At 36.5% G+C, this 24,164-nt stretch overlaps 2 protein-coding genes across 4 annotated transcripts in view; one reads left to right on the top strand and one right to left on the bottom strand.

The window, feature by feature from the left end:
• The window catches only part of rpl17 (ribosomal protein L17), a 268,902-nt gene that overhangs the window by 155,146 nt on the left and 89,592 nt on the right, over window positions 1–24,164 (bottom strand). The window lies entirely within an intron of this gene.
• si:dkey-112m2.1 (transmembrane protein 132C) overlaps window positions 1–24,164 on the top strand; it is a 145,558-nt gene that overhangs the window by 45,836 nt on the left and 75,558 nt on the right. The gene's annotated exons all lie outside the window — the stretch shown is intronic.

The raw sequence follows: 24,164 nt of genomic DNA, 5'->3' as shown, positions 1-24,164 counted from the left end.
TGGACCCAAAATACTGTTACACATCTGTTTTTCTTTCTCAATTGTTTAGTTCACCTAAGCCATAAGCAACTGTGTTTACGAGGATACTCAATGGTTTATGTGCATTTGTTTTCATGTACGCGTCCGTTCAGGCACAAATAGATGCAGAATAGAGTGGCATTCGGTGTTCACGTACATATGCGCGGCTCGGTGTGTGTTTGTGTGCGCACCTGCACTTTCAGAATTGAGTTCTCTTTCGGGTCTTCGTGTGCTCAAATGGTTTAAAATCGCTTGAATGTTTAAACTGACAGGACCTAAAACACATTCAAATGGTAAACTTTCATTGTATGATGGTCAGAATTTGCAAATTTGTGTGTTTTGAACCGTGGTGTCTGGTCTTTTCCGATCCCTTTACTTGACATCGCACATCCTGCGGTGTGACTATCGCGGATCGATGCTAAAACGATATATCGTGCAGCCCTTCTGGAGTTTAATTATCAAAATTACTTCTTTTTTTTTTGGAAGTTGCATTCAAAATCCACTTGGCTTAAAAATAATTGAGTGGGCATGCTGCTTCTGAGGCAGGATGAGTAAATGGACAATTTTAGTTTCTGTATGGCTCTTGAATTTAGATTTCATGCTCTCAAAATTCATTGTGGTTGGCACAAACCGTGTTTATCATCACTGCATGTGATCCTGCCTGTTCCCAAAGTCCTGGAAATATCAGGTAATTTTAAAAGTGCCACTTCTCGGCCTGGAAACAAATTAATAGTTTTTAAAGGTCATGGAAATTTCTATAGTCTACTTGCAGTTTTCTAGTTATTCTTAGTTCTAAAGCACTTCTTAGGCTAGAAAGTACTCTTTGTAGCTATGTTCTCTATAAGATGGTTTTTAAAAAACCTTGACTAGTCATCTAGCTGAATTTTATTATTTGCATTTTGCATTGTTCTTTTCTCCTGATGTCCACAAACTTAAAGTATTAATTCACTTTAAAATGAAAATTACCCCAAGATTTATTCACCCTAAAGCCATCCTAGGTGTATGACTTTCTTCTTTCTGATGAACACAATCGGAGTTATATTAATAAATATCCTGACGTATCAAAATTGACGTTGCGTCAGTTACGTTTTTTTCGTAAGTTGAATACAGAAGGTGTAGGACGTAGCGTAAGCTGCGAGAGCCGTAACACTTTTTTTGTAAGTTGAAGACGGTCTGGTGGAAGCTAGATATTTTACTTTATAACTTGTTAAATATGGATATTTTTCTTACACAAATGCATCGCTTCTTTTCAGAAGGCCTTAATTAACCTCCCGGAGCCATGTGAAGTACGTTTATGATGATGGATGCACTTTCTTGAGCTTCAAACTCGTTGGTCCCGTTCATAGTAAAGCTTGGATGCATCAGGATATTTATTAATATAACGCTGTTTTTGTTCATCAGAAAGAAGAAAGTCATATACACTTAGGATGGCTTGAGGGTAAGTAAAGCTTGGGGTCATTTTCATTTTAAAGTGAACTAATCCTTTAACAGGACAGACCTACATCCCACTCATTTAAAAGTCACTGACTATACCTTCTAGGAGAAAAATATGTAAAAGTTTAACTTTTGATTTATTGACACCTAGATGGTCCAAATGTAATTCAATAGATGACCCAATAGAATAGATTTCCAAAACAAGTACTAATTAACTCTCAATGAGTAGAATTAACTCTTAATTAGTAAAATGCAACTAAATACAAATTAATTAATCAAGGAAGAGCTATGTACACAATATGACCTGTTTGAAATTAATTTTCCTCACAACCCAGTATGAAAAAGTTAGGAAAATCTTTATTGATTCATTGAGTGTTGAGCTCTAATTAGAACAAGCGGATTTGATGAAGCGACTAAAGACATTCTGTGCAAGTGAATAAATGACCGTGAGAGAAATTAATGTTCGTCCCTGTTTGTATTCTCTCACGCCTGATATCTAAATCATGCTTTGAGTTATACGCTGACAGCCTTGGCAAATTTGTCAACCTCGGTTAGCATTAGCTTACAGCCGACCACTATCTCATCATGTGTGATTAACGAATTTTAAGCGTTTCAGTCTCAATGCTGCTATCTAATTCATTTGTAAGTAGTGGGTGTTTACTAGATCAATGAATGAAGCATAGCATGCAGAAATAAAAACCTCAGAAACGAATTTCCTTTGATGTAGACAGAAACAAAGAAGCTCCTGGCAGATGTGTTGTTTTCGGAAATGTTCTCCAAGGGTGCTCCAACATTAGAAACTGCAGTTTCTAATAAAGTTATCAGGCCAACTTTAATTAATGCAGAAAGAAGAAGTTTAGTCTTCAATAGCAAGTAAATTTGTGATATCTTGGGTGATGTTGTGCTGTGAGAAACTGTTCATTGATGGTGATTCCTCTGTAGTTCCTCCTGTGCTTATACAGGGTGGTGATAAGATCCTATATAAAAGAGTTTTTTTTTGCCTTTTTTTTTTTTTTGCCTTTCCTCTACTTGATGCCTAAATGTCTTTGTGATGGCTCCAAGTCCCCTCAACCCCTGGAGATAGGCACAGCTCTGTTCTCGGCTTGGGTTGCACTCCGAGTTCCAACCAAACAGTTTTTTAAATAGTGACCAGCTGAGTGCTGCTGATATGGCTGTTTCTCTAGGGTCCCTGGCTGTTGATGTGTTGTGTAGGTGCTGGAGGGAGGGGGAGGTTACGATGGGCAGCAGAATAAGGTTCAAACCGGTCATGTCGCTGGTGCTGTTGGAGCCAGATCTCCTCATCTTATCATCAGCCTAGGGATAAAAATGCTCCCTGATCAGCTTTTCCCTGCCTAACACAATCAGGGTAAAACAGAATAGCTCCTGAGAATCACATCTGACTGCCAGACTTTCTCCAGTATGGTCTGCAAATGAATACATTATGTACTGGTAGATTGATATTTAAAGTGTACCTTCCTGTTTTTTGCAGCATATATATGGATGAAATGGTTTACATACATGGGTGAACTGCTACTGCAAATAATTTGTAAATGAAAATCTATAAATAAATAAATAAAATAAAATACATGAACATACATTTAGATAAATGTTCAATAATATATAAAATATTATTATTGTCGTTATAGAAATAAAAAAGTATTTAAAAATTATATTTATCCTAATAATAATAGAACTAAACATTTTGCAGTAGCAGTTCACCCAGGAATTAAAGCCTTTTCATTCATGTTTTTCCTATTTTTTCAAGAGAAAACAGATGCTCTGAAAAAAACAAAACAAAAAAACAAAACACTGCTCCGAAATGGACTGCTATTTTTAAAGATATTGTAGATATTATTTACACAAGAGTTTTTAGATTACATAATACAGCAGCTCTTAAAATTCTAATCAACCAATATCTTTAATCTTTCCCTGAGAATAGAACTCCTGATTGTAAGATTGTAATGTTTATTGGTGATGAACATGCTTTTAAATTCATGGTTTTAATTCTCAGGCCATTGTATTTGGAGCTTGCACTTCCTTGCACTTTTTTGCCTCATTAGCGGTTTGGAGAGCAGTAACATGTTGAGATGGGATTTATACCTGATTCATAATGCAAATGGAAACGCGCTTCCCTCACGAACAAATTAACAACCTCTCAAAAGATAAATAGCCCCTGCTGTATTGTAATTTTGACTAAACAATCTTACACGTTTCTGCATGTCCCAGTGGAATATATGCTAATACATGCAAATGAATAATGGTTCCTCATGGACCATTTCTTATTTTGCTGTAGAAGAGATATTTTTCCTCATCCAATTTTAGTCCAATTGCATATACACCATTCTGATGGGTACAAATGACCAAAAGTTGATTGGCTCTGTCATTTGACTGGTTCATAAACATGAATTTGAAGGTGTGTCAAATAAATGAATGACGGTGAATATAATTGTTGCATTTCACTTTAATAGCCATGTGGACACATTATTTATTGACGTTTTGAATAAGCAAAAGATTTACGTTTAAATAGCTGATTGGAAGGCCATCCATAATGCATTTTTCACACTGTTGTACTCAAGTACAGCAGTTCTGTAGATCCACTGTCCTCTGTTTAATAATCCAATCATTGTACTTTAGCTAACTGTGAAGAATAGAAGAATGCATTTATGCGCATTTTAATCAATTTTTGACATAATACTTTTTTTCTTTAAGAGACAGTTTACCCAAATATTCTGTCATCATTTGTTCAACCTTGGGTTCTTCCAACACGTTTAGGGGAAAAAAAGGTTCAATGGGGTTCTGGGTTCTTGAATCAACAGGTTTTTTTTTTTTTTTTTTGTGATAAAATATAATTAATTTGTTTTAATTATTTTTTTTATTTTAATTTAGACTAAATCAATAAAATGATCCCATGATGGCAAACCATGAAAGGTTCTATATATGAAGCACCTGACAGAACCCTTTAATGTTCTATATAGAACCTTTTCTTCTAAGGGTGAAGCTAATATGACTTTCTTTTTTGTATGTAACACCAAATGTCTTCCACCTAAAATGTCCGAGCTAGGATTGCACCAAAATAAAAATTCTATCTGATACAGATCAGACGATAATTATTTTCATGTTGTGGCTGATAGTAAAATTCTGTTCTATTTTTTCTAAATAAATTAAAAATAAGACACTAAAAACTAAATATGTTGTTTTTAAATTCTTCAAGTGAATTTAGGAATCACAAAATTATAATGTACTGTATGAAAAAATGGATTTTCATTTTGAGATTTGCTAAAGATAACATTTAATGGTGTTTTTTAAGGTGTTAGATGACTGCAAAGGTAATCTAACTGTAAAAATATGGTAAACATCCAATATCGAACGTGTTAAATGAAAAAAAAAAAATCTTTAATGTCACCCAATAACGGATATGATTCAAATATATTGTAAATCCCTAGTGTAAGCTTTTTTTCTGTACAATGAATGTTAATGGTGACCACAGCTGTCCTTGGTCCCCATTCACTTTCATTGTATGGACAAAAATATGTGTTTCTTCATGATGTTCCTGAAATAGTGTTTCTTTCTTCCACTGTTTGCACCCCCCTCTCTCTCACTCACACACCCACAGATTGTTCTATGCATTTATTTTCAGTTTCCCCTTAGAGAAAGGGCTATGAATTGACCTTTTCACCGATGTATTGGAGCCAGTGAACTTGATTAGTTGCCATCACAGTTTACAGAGCAATTCCTCCCAATTTCCTTCTGCCCCCCCAGGGTCGCTGGCACATGTTTACTTTGAAGGCACCGACTCTCTTCATCTGGCCATTAATAAGTAATTAGTGATTTGTGCACAGGGGAAACTTATTCGCTCTCAAGCTTCATTTTGATTTGCTTGCCGCACAGGCTCCCTCCACAAAGCAATCAGCGGCTGCCCGCAGCGAATAATCCTAGTGCGCACATTTCTTGGTAATGATTTTTAATGCATCCCCACCCATGAATCTCTCAACCTGCTTTCAGCACGGTGGCTGTCATTATTTGACTGAAGGCACCAGATGATTCTTTTCCTTAATTATTATTCACTTCGCCTGATCACATGTTTTGCACAGACCCTGGGCGTCTTGGGAGGAATGGGCTCTATTGCCTCTCTCTGATGGGCTCGTTGTGTGGTAGTTCGTTAAACCAAACCCTGATCAGTATGACTAACATTGAGTGCTGTGGATGGTCAGCGCTGTGCTCAGACGCTTCTCGCTTTTCCTCCCTGCAGTTCACAGCAGGCTGCCTGTTAAGTAAAGCTGTTTATTTTCTGACTTGAAGAACCAGACTTATTCCCAGAAAGAGAAATTGTTGTCCATAGTAGTGGTAGCCTAAACTTGAAATTTATTCTGTCTTTTACAACAAAGTCACCTGAAACTTCAAAAAAAGTTTACTTTTATTTCTAATTTTTTGTCCTCTTAAATTCAGTTAATCACGACATTGATTTGATTTAAAAAAAGAAGTTGATTTTAGTTTTTAATGCATTTTATGTATTTTTTTGGACAAAATTATATAAATATTTTTAATATTTTTGATAGAAGTATCTTACAATACTAAGGCTGCATTCATTTGATCAAAAATACAGTAAAAAAAGTAATATTGTGAAATATTATTGCAATTTAAAATAATTGTTTTCTATTTTTAATATATGTAAAAATGTAATTTATTCCTGTGATGGCCAAGCTGAATTTTCAGCATTACTACTTCAGTCTTCAGTGTCACATGATCCTTCAGAAGTCATTCTAATATACTGATTTGGTGCTCGAGACATTTCTTATTATTACCAAAGTTGAAAAAAGTTGTGCTGCTTCATATTTTTGTGGAAGTTCAATGTTCAAAATAATAGAATTAAATAGGAAATCCTATGTAACATTATTAATGCCTTTACTGACACGTTTAATGCAAAAACGTTTAAAAATAAATAAATAAATAAACTTACTGGCTCCAAACTTTTGAATGGTAGGGTATAAATTTCTAATATCGGCCATTTATTGATTATTAGCCGTCACATGACTTACTTATATAGACTAGGTTTATATGAATGCAATTTGACTGTATGGGTCAATATTGAATATTTATTAGCAGATATTGGATGTTTAATTATAAACACTCGTTTCACCCTGTTCCATAGATCTAAAATTACTTTCTCTTTTTAAATTTGCTTAATTTCTACGAGTGCTACAACCTATTTAGTAGATGACACTCTTTGTATTTTAATTTGACATTGATTAAGTTGTTTTTATTTATTTATCTATTTATGGTAGTAGTAGTGTTAGATTTCTAAACTAATTTGTAGATGATAAATTTGGGAATACTATATTAAAGTTTTAGGTGCATGCCTGTGCCAAAAAAGAGAAGCCACAGAGTTATAGACATCGAAACAAAATTAATTACCTCCCGTACTCCTCACTTATCACTGCTGGATGGGCTGAACGACTGGAAGACTTTAAAGGGGGGTCTAATGCTATTTCATGCATTCTGACTTATTTACACTGTTAAAGAGCTGGATTCTCATGCTAAACATGGTCAAAGTTTCAAAAAAATGAGTTGAATGTATTACGGAGTATTTCTGTGCCAAATACACTCCTTCAGGGTTCGTAAAAGTTTCAGAAAGTTTTTTTTTCGAGTATGGCCCTGTATGACATCATAAAGAGCGGAATTCCTTGTATGGGCATTTCTTCCGGAGGAGTGCGTGCACACATCAACCAGAGCGAGAGCAAGAGTACGCCCATCAACGTGCTTTGCTTGGGTTACGGAAGTCGTCAGCAGCACTGCACTGGACTTGCTTGAAAAAGATTTGTCATTTTGTTTTTAGACCACGAAATCAACAGTGTCACCAAGTAAGTGTGTTTTCAGTTGTGAGGGAAAGATTACCTTGTTCAGCTTGATGCTTGATTTGCAGATCGTTTGAAACTGAAAGATGCCGCGATCCCAGGGATAAAAGATCTCGGTCATGAATCAGAATCACAGGCATAAAACTGGATCAAATGTCTGTGTTTTGTTGGCTATCGGCATGTAAGTGCATATAATGTAAAAAACACAAACGTATAGTGAATCAAAAGTTATCCAGGGATAAATCGATGATGTATTGCATGCTTGTGACTCTTTAGTTCCGCCCACGGCACGCCTCTGACTGTTTTAGGAAAGAATCAGTACAGCTGTATCTGTCTTTTATAAATCTGATAAAAATAAAGACTCTTCAGAGGTATGAAGGATGCAATACTACTCTATAGGTACTCAAGATTAACATGATTGGCATAAACTGTGTGTGTTATGTCCCCTTTAATAGTGAAAGATGTTTCCTTAGATGCGTATTGGTGTATGCTTCAAGGCTCGGGAATGACGTCATTCTGGCCATTAGCTTCACTGAGCCTGGTTAGGAGGTTTGGCCTTTATCTCTCGCTTTAAGCATGCGATTTGGAGCAAAGCCCTCAGAAGCTTCTGGAAGAGTGTATAGTGGGTGGCTAATCCTTGATCAGCTCGTGGAGGGGGGGATCTCTTGTTAGATCCAATAATCCCAGAATCATCAGATAACAGGACATGCATTGATGACCATATGATGGTTTAATCTCTGTGGTTGCAAAAGTGTTAAAAAGGACTATTTATAAGGCCTACATACAAAGCCATAACAGATTACAGTGAGACCTCTTCACTTAAAAGAAAAAAACTGTAGACTTTTGTAAAAGAATGAGAAACCCAAAATTTTCTGTGACTGCTGAGCTCCACCAGAACTTATAATTCTCTGTGAAGAATAGCCAAGAACAGAACAAGAAGGTGTTTCATGCACAAAACACATACTGCTGCTTCTCACTGTCCCTGTTTTTTTGTCTCCTAGGATTCTTGCTCTGTCAGCTCTATTTACTAACAGGAACCAAAAAATTGTGTTGAATGTGATTTGCATGACATGGTTTCAGACCTTGCAGAGGTTAGGAAGGTAAGATGTTTCTGAAAGAAGTCTCTTACGCTCACAAAGCCTGCAATAATTTGATATAGAAAATACTGTAAAAATAGCAATATTGTGAAATGTTATTACAATTTAAAGGAAGTGTTTTCTATTTTAATATATTCTTTTTCCTCTGATGGCAAAGCTGAAATTTCAAACGGTGCTTCAGAAATCATTCTAATATGCTGATTTGGTGCTCAAGAAACAGTTCTGAAGACAGTTGTTCTGCTTTATATTTTGTGGAAACATTTTTTTTTTCAGGATTGGCATTTATTTGAAATAGAAATCGTAACTTTATAAATGTCTTTTACTGTCACTTTTGATCCATTTAACGTGTCCTTTCTTAATTAAACTATTAATTTCTTTAAAAAAAATCATGATTAGCGTACACAAGTCGGCGCCGATAGCCTAGTGGTTAGTGTGCCGACATATGGCGCAAATGCGCTCACGGCGACCTGAGTTCGATTCCCGTCTCAAGGTCCTTTGCTGATCCTTCCCCTCTCTCTCCACCCAGTGCATTCCTGTCTGGTCTCTACTGTCCTCTCTGAATAAAGGCACAAAAAGCCCATGAATATAACTATTAAAAAAAAAGAAAATGTACACAAAGTGTTTTTTTTTTGCATGCGAAATGTAAAAAGTGTTGCAACTGTTGAGTGATTTTTCTCTTTTGTCTTTTTAATTGTTAACTGTTTGCATCTCCGAATGTAGATTTTGTGTATGGTGACTTATGGCATGGTAGATTTCTTTATTGTAATATTTCAGATATTAAAATCAGAGAAGCTGTATCAGTTAGAACGATAGTGCAAAAATGGCTTCTTGCCATGCTTTTCCAATTAGGACTTGTAATAAGCTCTAAAAAATTCTCATATCCCAGTAGCCTGACTCACTGACTCCTCATGGAGATATAGGTGGTTTCCTGGCCATAAAATGAGCTGCAGCCGATGTAATCCTTAACAAGTGCCGTCCATGTTTAAACATAGACCCTCTACTCTTCCTGTGCGGTCATGCATAGCTCCAGTTCACAGCTCGGCGTTAATGAGAAAGATTAATCCTGCGTGTGTGGTGCGATTCATCATGCCTTTTTACCTACGGGCTACACATTAGACTCAACTGTTTTGGACCATTAGATGTGGTCCAATTGGACTCCACTGAAACAGTCCCACAGACAATGGCGAGTAGTAGTGTATGAAAAAGTAAGAGGGGCTCTGGTTTGATGTTTCATGAAAGAGCACTTCAATATTAAGGCACTTCAGAGCAAGTCCAAAAAATATTAAAAGAAGCCGTAATACATCCATGGGCAATTTTAATGCTGTGTGAGTATTATGTGATACGGAAGTATTCATGATTTATTCGAGAAGCTTTTTCACCCTCATGCCACTATGATACTAAAGCTTGCTTCCATTATAACATTCAAAAATATACATTTTGTCAAATTGGGCTGGGTGATATAACTACAAATCACAATTTTTTCACCTTTTTAATGGGGAAAAAACATATATATAATAATTTTAATTTATATATTTCTTTTAATGCATGAAAAATGACAACCAGGGATAATTTTATGCGCTGACAGAAATATTTTGAATAATTTAATTTCAATGGACTGTTTGAACTGTTTAATGGAAATGAATCGAACTTGCCAACTCTAACGCCATTTTTGCTCTTGAAGTTCGAATCACAGGTGCTAATAAAGGGTCATGAATCCCCAAAAAACATTTTTTTAACAGAAAAAAAAAAAAACTAAAAGCACTCATAAATGTAATCAAGAATTGGTTATTTTTGCATTTTTCTGAGCAATTTCATTCTTCCGGATTGAAAAGGAAATTCAAAGCAACGTCACGGAATCTGACGTAGAAGCGTGACTCTGGAGTGTGTGATTGGCTGCCGGGGCTGGAGAGGCACGATTCTACATCATCCGGTTCTGAGCGTTTCTCTGCATTTATTTATGAGAATGAACTCTTGTATCCCAATCACTTCGCTGTATTATGCATGAGATCGCATTACAGCGGATAATTCAAACAACACAAAAAACATGTTTCTGCGTGGAATGCCGCAATGAGTTTAAAAACACTTGCAATGCAGATCAAAGATCATATAAGGACTGGAGTAAGCGTGTTTCAAGTTTTTATGGACATATTTTCACATACTTTAGTGCTCTAAACATGAACCAGCACCGTGTATGCGCATATATTTAATCATGTCTTCTTCAAATGAAATATATGTGCAAATAAGACATAAAAGAATGACATGAGGAATTATTCTGATACACAGAAGACAATAATGAACCTTCTAAATGTTCTTCCACGTTTCTCCCTCGTTCTTGGGAGTTTGGGGGTTTCATGACACTTTAAACATCTCTACTGTTTATCTTGTTTGTAGCGAGTTCATGAGAAAGTGTATATAGCATGAATCTTTATCATATGAGCTACACAACAGACTCATGATTTTGGGCCATCAGATGCGGTTTCATTGAAATATTCCCACAAACAACAGTGATCGGTAGTTTATGAGAATCTAAGAGGAGGATGTTTCATGAAAAAGCACTTTAATATTAAGGCACTTCAGAGCGAGTCTAAAGAAATATTAAAAGTAGCAGTACATCCATAGGCAATTTTAATGCTGTGTGAGTATTATAAGTGATTCCGAAGTATTTTTTGATATATTGGAGGAGCTGTTTTACCCGTGTGTTTTTTGATACCAAGGGCGTGAAGTTGGGCAGAGACCTCAGGATTACAGAAAAGCTGAAGGCTACAAATATACTCTCCCACATTGCCTGTCATGCCCTTGAGGAGTTTTCAATGGCCTCTGTAAATATGCAGTAGCAGAGGGGGGAAATATGTCAAACATAAGCTGTGCTGAGAGCATTTCAGCTGCGAATAAGCAACACATGCTCAAATGAAGCCAGCTACCTTGTTAAAACCCACAGCTGCCCACGGCCCTTCGTCTAATGCCTTTCTCAGAAGAGAGATCGGCCCCTGGGGAGAGAGATCAGCCAACTGTGACCCACCAGAGAGGTGATGTCGTCCTCCAACACTCGCTAGTAGATCCACACTGACACCGTTCGCAAAGTTGCTTCCAGACCCATAACACACACACACTTGTCTAATGTGATAATAGGACTTTATAGGTGGTCACTGTGGGAATGAGTTGTCTGCTGAAGCTGAAGGTTGTTTAGAGAGCTAATACTTATGCTTACATCCATTGTGACCTCCAAACATGAATTCTTTACCTGAATATAACTTGTGTGTTTGACATAAATGGGACAATATTTTCTGTACAATATAGCAGTTTTTGCTATAGAGATGTTTAGTCATGGCGTCAATTTGTAGGCCAACCCGGAAGGCTGATTCGCAATGGGGTCCCTCTGGAATTTCTAATGGTTTTTTGGAATAGCTGTTTTTTTAATTTGAGTAAAATTAGGTCTGTGGTTGACATCACTTCAAGAGACTTTCACATTTTGTTCTACAACATAAAATTACATACATTCATACCCTAAATGTGAGTTTTTAAACCGTTGTGTGCTTTAAAAATGCAAGTTGCTGACTAGTTACTAGATAAGGACCACATCGGTAACGTTCGTATTAAACCACGTGTTCAAGTGAAAGGAAAAATATGAAGAAAAAAATTAAAAGTAAGTAAAAGTAATTTTACATTTATTTTAATTTTGTTTGTAGAAGAAAATGGAAATGCTCTTCAAGTCATGTTAACCAGACCTTTTACTAAACGGAAAACCACTATAGAAAAAAACAAATTCCCAAGGGAACCCATTGCGTGAAAATGCTAATTCTATTCAGGGTTTTACAAAATGAACAGCTCAATTAAGAGATTATTTTAAGGATTTTTGTATAACCTGCCTCATTTGCGTGAACTATTAATGTGCATTAATATCATTTTCCCCACAAGATTCAAATAAGATTTGGCAAATGACAACCCGAACCAAACGCATATAAATTAGATGAACACTCCTATTATTATTTATTAAGTGCATTTTTAGCTCAATAATATGCTTTCCAGTTGTCAATATTAAATATTTGCTGATAATGTATGTTAACTCAATCTTTTCGCTCTGCCTTGTGTCATAATCTGTGGTTTAAAAAACAAATTCGGTTGATTTATATATATTTTTTGAGATGATTGCATTTGAATCCTAACTGGACTGAGATTTTAACGATATCTTTAGTACCTTTCTGGACTTTGAAAGTGGTGATTATATTGCTGTCTATGGACGAGTCAAATACCTCTTGGATTTCATCAAAAATATCTTAATTTGTGTTGCGAAGATGTTGACGTTGACTATTTTAACAATGTTTTTGCTACTTTTCTGAACCTTGAATGTGGTAATTTTGTTACTTTCAATGGGGGATAAAAAACCTCTCAGATTTCATCAAAATATCTTAATTTGTGTTCTGAAGATGAACAAAGGTCTTACAGGTTTGGAACGACATGAGGGTGAGTAATTAATGACAGAATTTGAATGGGTGAACTAACCCTTTAATTTATATATTTCTTTTAATGCATGAAAAATAACAGCCATTGACAATTTTATGTGCTGACAGAAACAAATAATTTGCCTTGTGTCATAATCTGTGGTTTGGAAAACAAATTCGGTTGATTTGTATATATTTTTTTGAGATGATTGCAATCCTAACTGGACTGAGATTTAGATGCAACAGTTGATGTTAAAATACCAAAAGTCAATTTCAATTTGTTTTTCCAACATTAGAGTTTTTTTTTTTTAAATTTTAACCTCATTCCTGTAAGGTGCTGTACACAAATATAATAACATAATGCAATGTCACATCTTGGAAGGGAATGAGGAAATTATCTAGGAATAGAGATGTTGAAACTGATGCACTTTTATCTTGTTTTCTGTATAAAAGTTTGCCTGGCAAATCAATAAGAAATCTAAAAACGTCACAACAACTCCAGATAGAAAATCCCAAAGCAATCCTCGAAGAATTGCAAGCACATCGAAAGGATGACACATTTCAGAAAAGCAAACATTTTTTAAAATGCGTTTTTCTGTTTTCAAGCACTCCTTTACTCTTTAATGGTGAAAAGAACAGTGAAACACCCGCTATGGCTCTCTGCAGACCTTTTGCATCTTCTTCTAGAAAGGCAATTATTTGTGCAGCACACACACACACACACACACACACACACACACACACACACACACACACACACACTCACTCACTCTCGCTGTTCTACCTGCCTGGGTTCCCTCCACTCTGCTCTGCACCTGCTGATGTGATTGTTCAGCACTGCCCATCAGTGCACGTAATGAAGTGCAAATCAGGCTAATGTGCTCACTGATGCGTTGGCTTTTAAAGATCAGCTCAAATTGATTTACTCCCAGCACCACTGAGCCATTAACAAATAATAAAATGGAATATAACAAATATATGTGTCCAGGGATTTACAAAAAATCATTCCCCACTGCCATAAGCAGGATGCACAACCAACCGCTGTGTTTATTTCATCAGATCAAGGAGAAGGGACATTTTGGCCTTGTACCATTTAGGAACATTTACCCAGAAATCCCTGTGTTCTCAAATGATGTTTATTTTATACAGCTTGAGGAACATTATTAGCAAATTATGCTTTAAAAGATGGAGTGTGCTTTGGGTTTTATTAAGCTTCACAGGTATGCCAAGATAGGGGGAAAAGAAAGTTGTAGCCGTCAGCAGAAGAAAATTGAACTTGTAATTTAAGTGCATGAGAAAACGATAAAAAGAAGTAAACACACTACAGGCAATTTAGTTAAGTTTAGAAGGCATTTATTTCCAGGGCATACTAAAGTGTTTTTGGCATTGCTCCATTGTCAGGATATGTAAGAGAATCACCCAACACTGAAACAACTGTGTCTGTCAGTGTCTCTCTTTACCCATGGCAAATTACGTAGGTGTTGAACAAATGATCTTAAAATACCAAGCAGTTTATCGTTAGCAAACAGTAATGGCTTAAATTGGGTTGTCTGAAAACAATTTTTCATCTAATTTTATGAATTTTCCGCAGAATTACTGCTGTTATCGCTGCTTCATTTTTTTTCCCTCAAGGCACATATTTTCACATATTGTTAGATTTGTGTTGTGTGCGTTCGGGTCACTGGGTTACTTTGGGTGGAGTGTGACTTCTATGTATTAATAAGTAAGGAGCATTGAGTTTCAGAGTACATATTGCTTAGAAAACACTTTTATTTCAGGCTTTTTGCACTTTGACTTTTATTAATGCATGCTTAAAGAATTCTGCTGTACTGTTTTCCTCACCAGAAATATCTGTCAAAGGCTCATGCTCGTATATCTTTACAATTTATGATCTAATTAGAGAACATAATAAATAGTCAATGAGTTGTAACCATCCTTATTGAAATATTTTGATGATTGCGGAGACTAATTGTTGTGGTAATGACTTTAGATCAACGTCATTTGCATATTTCTGTCTGTTGATTTGTCATTTGCATCTTCTTAGCATTGACGCTCTGCAAAATGGTCTCTGCTTTGAAATGCATTTTTTACATTTCTTTGCTCTCTGAAGCACTGACAGAAGTCAAGGTTAAAGACTGATTCCAAATGAAATTTTGCATAAGCAGAACAAGTAAAATAATGGTAATCAGATTTGCCATAATCTCCTGCAATGCTTTGCTGTTTGTACTCTGAAATGCTGAAACACTCTACAACTAAACCATATTTAATCCTCTTTCACGAAGTTACGTCTTTGAAGCAGTCACAAAGTTTTTTTTTTTGTTTTTTTTCATAAAATGAGTACTCCGTTGCTCTAGACTGAAGGCTATGCACACAAATAGGCCTTCTGTAGGCTATTTAGCTGGTTTGTTCATGTCATTGGTCATTCTGTAATCTCTCCTGTAGCGGTTGGTGATTATCCCCTTCAACTCTCCAAAAGCCTCTAAATATTGGATCTTTATGGGATGATCCACCTTAACCCAGAATCTCATACATGAATTGTAATTTTTGATCGGCTTGGCATCAAACCCAGGTCGGGAAAGACTTACGTTAACAAAGGTGGCCAATATAGAAAGGATTGGCCTGAAGTGGCACTGATTAGAGTAGACCTCATACCACTTCCTGCCTTGTTGTGACCTAATTTCTGAAATGATTTACTGGGCATCTGTCCCAAAACTCCTGTAAGAGCATGGAAAGGCTGTATATTTTCTATTCCCCTGGCAAGGAAACATATTAGTTTGTTTGTCCTACAAAAAAGACCAACTAATACACATATCGACTTTAGAGTTGGATATGTGCTTTCGCCAACATTTTAGATTATTAAAATTCTGTCATAATTTACTCACCCTCAAGTTGTTCCAAATCTGTATGAATTATGAATGAACACAAAAGAGGATATTTTGAAGAATACGGGTAACCAAACAGCCCCAGGGCCCCATTGACTTCCATAGTATGTAGAAAAAGAAAAGAAAAAACTATGGAAATCAATTGGGCCCATCAACTATTTGATTACCGACATTCTTCAAAATATCTTCTTTTATGTACAGCAGAGGAAAGAAATTCATACAGGTTTAGAACAACTTTAGGATGAGTAAATGATGACAGAATTTTTCATTTTTGGGTGAACTATCCCTTTAATATTGTGCAAAATCATGTGTGAATGAGGACTAACTTCTGCTCCACATGCTTATATTTTCTATCATCCTTGAATTTTTACTCCCACCTGATGTTCTGCAGTATGTAAGTTGCAGAGAATCTAAATTATTGCATCATGGGGGTCTTACAGGTAGGTTAGACAGGCTTTTGACACTATTTTGGCATTGAGTCCTCTGTGCACTGGTTCAGTAGTTTATGTCATGAAAGGCTTTCAATTGTTATTTTTCATCTTTGGCATTGTCGTCATCTTATTTCACTTATTTTTTTCTATCAATGAATAATTTGGCCCTCTCTCTTCTTTGCACTAGTCCAGTTTAATTACAGGATGACCATGAAAAAACCTTCTATTTTAAAACTGTTTATATTTCCTGTCATTTCATTCCTCAGAAAGGAGGGGAAAAAAAGGTTAAAAAATGACACAAAGATGAGGCAGGTTGGCTTAGCGCCCATTTCTAGGTCCTAAATGTAATTCTTAGCAAAAGTCTGCTATTCATTTTGCACAGTAATGGAAAAATCTATTAATAAAAAAAAAAAAGCAGTGAAATTATCTTTTTTTTTTCTTCTGTAGTGACATTTTATTACCTTTCCACGCATTTCATGCCATTTTGGTAATAGCATGATTTCATATTTACCCGAGCAGATGCTGCCCTGGCCTTTATTCACTCTGTCTTTGGCTTCTATTGTGACGATGACTTCATGGTTATATCTCTTCCAAATCTTTGTTTTGTCATACTTAATTGCAACTTTTAAATAGGAATCTGCGCCAACATGTGATGCCCGTCCACATCTGTTGCCATAATGGAGGTTACGTGACCTGGACCGAACAGACGTTGTCATGACAATATCTGTGACCTCTTTAGAAAGCGTCACTCATTCAATGTCTGTTCGATGATAGTTCTGCTTCTAGCACTGACTGCTCTAATGCACCATTAATAAGGCCGTCAGACGGTTTCAGTCACAAGGAATTGGTAATCACTTCAGCTAAACTTCGATACAAAAATATCAGCACGTGTTTGCCTGTAGGAATGCATTTTTCAATCCCTCATCCGCACACTTGTCAAAGCTGCAGTTGGCATCTGTCAGCAAAGCATGAGATGGGGTCAATACAAGACTTAGAGACGGTTTTGAAATGTCAGACGCCTGTGTTGGGTATCTGCTGTTGGGTTTAGGTTCTTGTGATAATACATGTTTCAAAATCTAGTGAAGTGTATATATTTATATATATATATATACATACAGTATATTCAGGAATGAAGATGGTCAAATTTGATGCAGCTTGTACCAGACACAAAGGTAAATGACCGACAGCATGGCGTGTTGTAGTCCTCATCTTTAGTGCTGTGTGCACCCTGCTCCATCCACTCTACATTCAGCCCAAGTGTCTCTGCAATGGTATCACATTGCCAGGCACGATTTTGTGTACTTGCAGCCCCCCCCTCAACTGTTGATTATTTTACAGACAGAAAAATTGCAATTGAAAAGGCTGAATAGGTAGCTGAGATTACTTTTGTATTGAAAGGTTAATCGAAACTCATCTCCGAGGCCACTCTCTGTAAAACCGTTGGCTGGGTTTAGAATGAACTGTAAAGAGAGGATGAGGGAAATGAGTCAGCTGTGAAGGCCGTGCCACCTGCATCACCTCTCCTTCTCTCTGGTGTTGGAGTCAGTTGCAGTCTGTTTCAGGCTCACTGTGATCTCAGTATGTAGTCATATCCTCCTCTCATTTGACATCTCGAGCATTTTTGCTCACTTGACATTGTGCTGTTTTTTTCCCATTCTCCCTGAAATCTGTGTTTGTGTGTTTGTCAGTGCTGAGACTGTCAGAGGGTTTACCAGGCTTTTTCCATACCTTCAAAAGGGAAGAAGGGGAAAAAAAAGAGAGAAATTAAACGCTTGTTAACTTCTCTTTCATTTAGCCTGTCAAATTGGATTGTTTTTCCTTTTTAAAATGGAATTCAGTTTCCACTCATCAAAAAGGTCAATATTGATTAACAAATAAAAAATATATTTAAATATAATTAAATGTATGTATTGGATGAATAATATAATGTAATATACAATATATATTATATGGTAATATTCATCATATATATATATATATATATATATATATATATATATAGTGTGATAATAGGGGCTTTCGCACCGAAGGAACCTTTTCATAATTCCTACAAAAATTGGCTGAAGTACCTGGATTTTTTGCGTGTTCACACTGCAGGAACTAGGAATGATTTCAGTTTTAGGAACTCATTTTGGTGGAACTAAATTAGCTCCTACTTCAGAGTAGGGTCTAAACCAGCACTATAGGAACTATCGGTGGCGTAAGTGTACGTTGATTGGTCAAACGCATGTCAAACACCGGCACCCAGCATTTTTAAAAAGCTGTGAAAATGTATTTAATTCACGAACATGGAAAACAGCGATAACGGCATTTACCTGTTGTCTGCAGGGTTGTGTTCTTTTCTCTGCCTCGATACTGAAAGTTGTCATAGATTTCGTCTCTTAGCCCCAATTTTTGCTCTTTCAGTCGTGTAAATTATGCGTTTACATTCCATCTCCATTATCACGAAACCCACGACACAACAAACACAGCTCCGATCACGGCATCTTCCATCCACTGGTTTTTAGCGTTGGTAAATGCTGCGCTTAAAGATGCACACTACCCATTCCCAGTGCAAATGCAACCAGGAACTTGGCCCGGAGGAGAAATTAGTTCCCGGGAAACTATTCTAGTGGCTAGTTCCTAGAACTGAGTTTCTAGAACTATTCGGTGCGAAAGCCTCTAATATTGTGTGATCACTAGGATATGGTGGGGGAAGGAAATTGTAAAAATTCTTAAACTTCTCTTCTTGTGTACCACAGAAAGATTACAGCATAGGTTTGGAATGACATATGTCATATGAATAAATGAGAAATGAGAATTTTTCCTTTTTTTCGTTAACTGTCCTGTTAAAAACAAGTATAAAGATAGTCAAATTTGATGCAGCTTGTACCAGACATATAAAAGACAGCTCATATAATTGACTCATCCCAACTCTGATTAGCAAGAGGGCATACAATCTGTGCAAAGATGGATCTTGCATGCTTCTAAGTAACCGGCTTTAACACAAGACGCAGGATTTACAAGGCATTTTATAGTATCTCATTATCGGCTGTGGACTGCCAGTAGTGCTGGTGTGCCAAGACTGCACTGACGAATTGTGCAGTTTTATATATAGTTATGTTAATCTGATTCTGCTCCATAAGGGCCATGCGGGTAAGGTTATGATCAGAGAAGAATCATTAAGCTGCCCGAGCCGAACACACTTGAACTGTCATTGTCAAAGAAGATTTTAATCAGCACAAGGTTCAAAGTTGTGCTCATGTCCTTGCAGCCACGTTCGTTTTGCTGTGTGAGGCAATCGGACAGTCACAGAGCAGCGATTCCGTGGAATAATACATTAGCGCTTAAAGAGGAAATTAGACGTGGTTGTGAAATAATTCATATGAGGTTAAAGTGAAAATTCAGTTATTCCGTTTGATATTTGTAATTTGTGTGGAAGGCAGCTTCAGCTTGCTGTCCTTCAATGATATATATAGTTTTTTTTTTTTCTTTTTTTCACAGAATGAGAATGATTGGAAAGTCTCTTCAAGTTCAGATGTTTTGTAAATCTTTAGATGTCAAGGACTGCAACTGTTAATCAGTTATACTCTTGATAAAGTTAATAAAAATGACATTTTATTTTCTTTATTTCAAAACCCAGTATGTCCATGAATGAATAGTATAAAAAAGTATGAATATGTACTATACATTGTGTGCAGAAATTTTAAAAACAGTTTAAAAGCAGCAAGATGGGTTAAATCACTTAATTCTTAATTATAATACAGTAAAACCCTAACCCTAGGTAGGTACTATTCTTATAAAAATTGTACAATTACATTAAAATATGGGTAATTTTCAACCTAAATTTAAAGTTGAATTGCAAATATAAGTATTATAAATAATATAAATATTCATTATCAATAAAATCAATATAAATATTCATGATCATTTTGAATTTTATTGATTAGTTGTCCTTCGCAAATATCTACAAAAGCCAACAATCAGCATTACGATTATCTTGATGATCAGATAAGACCACAGTTCTCGGTGGCGTCTTGCACCTCACGCACTTTTACCTTTATCCTCGACTCATGCCGGTGTAGTACATCCACTTCTGGGACTCCCGCTCTGCCATCTGTCTTCAGCGGCGCTCAGAGAGCCTCTCATCCTCCCTGTCTCTGTGACAAATCTGAGAAACACTAGTGCACTTTCCTCTCATTGATTAGAAGAAGCGGCGTGCTTTGCTGCATCAGACTCATTAATGGGCTCCATTAGCTTGGCTCCCCAGGCATGGCGGGGTTGAGTTAGTCTGATGGTAAACACAGATGCGCTTGGTGAGGCGGGTGACAGCGCTTCTCTCTCAGGGAAGTTGCTAATAGCAGTCACACCAGGGAGTTGTTCAATCACTCCATTCTATAGACATCTCCACTTTTCTAGCAAACGATGACCAGAGGATGCCGCAAAAATGAACCGCCGGCACAATTCCCTAGATCTATATCGACATTATCAGGGTAATAATGGATGGCAATCCCAGCAATGTGGGCTATCAAACTGCTATTCTTGTAGCCGGGTACCTAAGACCGATTCTATATGAGGTCAAATCTTATTTCCTGTGGATTAGGGATCTGTATCGCACTGCATTCATTACAGCATTAGGGCAAAAAGCAGGGGATGATGCCTGATAAGGACTGAACTTCATGAGTATGATCAGGTGTACGCTCATCCGTCTTGCTGCTTCAATGGCTCCATACTCTTGATACGCTTAAGCTCAGCAATTAAGAGCCTCCTTTGAATACTCAAAAGGACCTTGTTCCTCATTCTTAAGGATTAATGGAGAAGCTTGCCTCATTCACTAACCATGCATACACGCATGCCTGCAGACAATATAAAGAGTGTGTGTGTGTGTGTATGTGTATGTATGCATGCAAGTATGTAAGTATATATACACTGCATGGCCAAAAAAGAGTCTATGATTGGATTATTATTGCAGCGATTGTTATGCTTCTAGCAAGTTATGTGTTTAGGAACAGTTCTTTTAACCGTAATTGATGGAGTGTGTAGCTTTTCTTAAACAACCATGTAGGAACACATGTCATGGCCATATTCCAGGATGACAATGTCAAGATTCATCAGGCTCAAACTGTAAAAGAATGTTTGGGAGGGAGCATGAAGAGTCATTTTCACACATGAATTGGCACCTCTGAGTCCAGACCTTAAATTCATTGAAAGTTTTTGGGATGTGCTGGAGGAGACTTTACAGAGTGCTCACCTCTTGCATTGTCAATACAAGATCTTGACCAAAAATTGATGTACCTCTTACTAACATCACATTTATTTCCATCAAGAGGTGCATCAATTTTTATCCCACAGGATTTTAAAGTTTTAAAGTTAAATGCATTGATCTGGTGTACTTTGAGAGTTTAAAAAAAAAAATAATAATAATAAAAATTAATGACCAAATTGAACAGAGTAAAACATTCACATTGACTTTTTCCTGGACTTTAAAGTGAAGTGAAACCCCTTTTTAGTTGTTTTAGGAAGTTTTTACTCTAAGAGAGTTTTCAAGCAGATTTTAGGAAGCCAAACAACTTGAATGTTGTAGCAGTAATAATAAAAATAATAATAATAACATTAATAATGAAGATTTAATGATGATTTATTATTATCCATAAGAAAGTAATATATTCCTGTTGTAATACTTCTGCACTATGAAATAAATGGAAATGGAAAAAGAATATTTCTTAAGCATAATTACAATTGTATTTTCTAATTTCTAATACTAATTTCTAAAAATTTATTAATAAAGCAACATTTCATGTTATGTTCTCATACATTACCTTTGGATAATTTTAATTGCGTTTTTTTTAAATGAAGTAGGAAAGGAAGCCAAGCAGAACAACTTCACTGTGGCTGGTAGGCCAAAATTAATTTCCCATACTGGTTTGGGCTAATTACTATCTGCAGGTATGAGCTTCCTCATTTCAAATAATCTGAATTCAATATTAGAATGATGGTTAGAAGTCATTTATGTGCATGCACACCTGTTGTGAATCTCTGTGGAAATTTGCATAAGAACCTTTTCTTCACACATAAGGAGTTTGGAAATAGTGGGAATGCATCCTTCTGAAACATTATGCCCATTGAAATCAATGGATTCACAGCACTCTGTGACGTAGCGTAATCTCTAGTGTAGCCGCTTTTGTATACAATTATTAGTGAATGAGAATTTCTTCGTTCTGTCCTGTTTTAGACCTATTTTATTGATGTACAATGTTAGTCAGCCTCAATTAGTATTTCGAGTTGTAATTCAGGGAGGGCCCATGTGCTGATAACGTGGATGTGCTTGGCTTGAGCCCAGCATGTGTCTCTATCAGAGTTTTACAGAAGTGTGGAAGCAGAGCTCCAGGTCCAGATATTAGCCTCACCTCTATCCCAGCAGAGACCCCAGCTAATCACAGCCTCATTACTTTAGCACAGAGAGGGAAAAGGGGGTAAGGGTCTAAGGGACTACATTTGTGTGTTCCTTGCAAGATTGTGTTTGAGTGTAAGACAAGGAAATGCTAAACGCCCGCATAGAGATTAGCTTAGTCTGGTGTGGGCTATGAATCTGACAGTGTTAATCTCATTTCCCATTTGCCATGTTGTCATGCCCCAATACGTTTAACGAGGGTGGTAATGAAAAGAGGGGAACTAGACTCATTAATTAAATTAGCTTCCTTATCCGTGCATCTCTTCAAGTACACTTATCACAGCTCTGATTGCCTCCAACTTTCTGGATCTCAAGCAGGCAAATGCCAGATATTGTTCATTTTATTTCCATTTGCCTGTCCTTGCATAATTTCTTCATCTGTAATTCCATTTTGCTGTAGTGTGCAGGAGGTCACTTAGGCCTGGAACAGCCCAGATAATGTGTACCTGCTAGCAGACGGGACTTAGCTCTAGGGCTGCCCCTAAACGTCGACTAAACGTTAGTTGACTAGATGAGTCTTAATCGACCAAAACTTAATAAGCTGGTTAGTCACAGAAAAAAAAAAAAAAACTTGTGGCTAAGTCACGCAATCCATGAGGGACAGATCGTTAACAACGGGTCCTTTTGGTAATTACAGTATGTTGGGCAGGAAATCCAAACATTCGCCTATCATCCATTGACCTCAAATATGGCTTATCATTTATAGCAACTTTACATGGCTGCTCACTCTCGCGCTATCTCTAATATATATATATATATATATATATATATATATGTGTGTGTGTATGTATTTCTGTCATGACAACTCACTGAGTGTTTGGCATGGTAATGGATATGACAATGCTGATATGTTTGGTCTTGCCACTGCCAATACATATACAACACGCTGCTGTGAGAAAGTAAGACATGCTGTTAATGTACAATATAGCATACATGAATTACCCGCAGCAGATCTATATAGGTGGAGCTGGGGAAGGTGGAGGGTTTCTGAAAGTGCACTGCAACTATTACAGCAAATGCTGACCAAATATTTGAAGGTTACTGTACATCACATTCACTAATTAACGCAGAACAACCAGTTTATCTTTTTTGATCTGTGATGTGTGCTTGCTACTAATTTGTATCTTTGTCTAGATTAAGGGAAAAAGTCCAGCTCTTGCTTCCATCATAGTGAGGCTGGTGAGATGGTGTCTCTTTCAAATACCTCTCTTAAAGGTCAGCTTTGTCCAGGAGCTGATTTGACACCCTTCGTTTAATCAGATAGCTGTGAGAGTTTTAAAAATGGCGCATTCATTTTTTCCCTTCTTTCTCTCTTCCCTTCTTTTCCTTCTTTCTCTCCCAATTAATTTAATTTCCATTATTCACTACTTTTTTATGTTACTGTCATGTATATGTCATGATTTTGTCATTGTAAATTAGTTTTACTATTTTAGCTAGGTGTCTTTTGAAGTGCAGATAAATCTAAAGTGTAAAAGTGTTCCTGTTGCACTAGCAACACCAAGGTCATGGCTTTATTTAGAAAGAAAGGGATATGGAAATATGGAATATGGAAATGTAAATTTAAAGTCTCTTTAAATGGTA

Source organism: Ctenopharyngodon idella, chromosome 21 (assembly GCF_019924925.1).
Source record: "Ctenopharyngodon idella isolate HZGC_01 chromosome 21, HZGC01, whole genome shotgun sequence".
NCBI classification, from domain to species: domain Eukaryota; kingdom Metazoa; phylum Chordata; class Actinopteri; order Cypriniformes; family Xenocyprididae; genus Ctenopharyngodon; species Ctenopharyngodon idella.
Note: the sequence above shows the minus strand (reverse complement) of the source record. Positions and strands in the feature narration are given on the sequence as shown.